Here is a 1,018-nt window from a genome sequence, read left to right as displayed (position 1 = left end):
TTTTATTTATCTTGTTTTTAGCCTCGGAGTACTTCCGGTCAAAAATAAAATAACAAGATTAAAAAAAATAAAATAAGATCAAAAACTATTTTCCTGAAAAAAATGTTCAGAAGAAACCATTAAGGCCAGAAAAAATAAAAAAGATGAAAAAAAAATAGAAAAACGAAGGAAAATAAATAAAACAAGATAAAACACAATAATAAAAAATATTTTTCTGAAAAAATTGTAGAGAAACCCTTAAGAAGCTAAGATAAAATGGAAAAAATAAAACAAAATAAAAACAAATTAGTCGATGGGTATGACTAAGACGGCGATGGACTTAGGGGCAAAGGAGTTACAAAATTTTCCAGAAAATATAGAAAAAATTAAAAAAGAAAAATGAAAAAGTAAGAGAAGATAAAAACAATAAAATAAAACAATAAAAATTATTTTTCTGAAAAAATTGGTCAAAAAGCATTAAGAAGTCAAGAAAAAATAGAAACAAAATAAAATAAATAAAAAAAATAAAATGGGAATAATAATAATTTTTTGAATTGTCTTGTTTTTGGCGTCAGGGTACTCCCGGTCAAAAATAAAATAAGTAAAAATTAAAAAATAAAATAAAACAACAAAAACTATTTTTCTGAAAAAAATGTTCAGAAACCATTAAGAGGCCAAGAAAAAATAAAAAAGAAAGAAAAATAAAATAAAATAATATAAAACAAAATACCTAATAAAAATTATCTTTTGAAAAAATTGGTCAGAAAGCATGAAGGAAAGAAAATATTGAAAAAATAAAATAAAAAATAAAATACACATGAAAAAAATAAATAAAATAGGGATAAAAATATTTTTAGAATTGCCTTGTGTTTGGCCTCGGGGTACTCCCGGTCAAAAATAAAATAAGAAAAAATGAAAAAAATAAAATAACAAAAACAATTTTTCTGAAAAAATTGTTCAAAAATCATTGAGAAGCCAAGAAAAGAAAAACAAAATCTAAAAAAATGAAGAAAATATAAATAAATAAAAAAAATTAAAG

At 21.4% G+C, this 1,018-nt stretch overlaps 1 protein-coding gene across 1 annotated transcript in view; it reads left to right on the top strand.

Annotated features, from left to right (window-relative positions):
- The window catches only part of LOC123011708, a 51,716-nt gene that overhangs the window by 50,099 nt on the left and 599 nt on the right, over positions 1-1,018 (top strand). The window lies entirely within an intron of this gene.

The sequence above is a fragment of the Tribolium madens genome, unplaced genomic scaffold (genome assembly GCF_015345945.1).
Source record: "Tribolium madens isolate multiple individuals breed KSU strain unplaced genomic scaffold, Tmad_KSU_1.1 Scaffold_91;HRSCAF=231;Tcas5.2_LG7, whole genome shotgun sequence".
NCBI lineage: Eukaryota > Metazoa > Arthropoda > Insecta > Coleoptera > Tenebrionidae > Tribolium > Tribolium madens.
The sequence above is the reverse complement of the archived record's forward strand: the minus strand, read 5'-3'. Positions and strand labels throughout refer to the sequence as shown.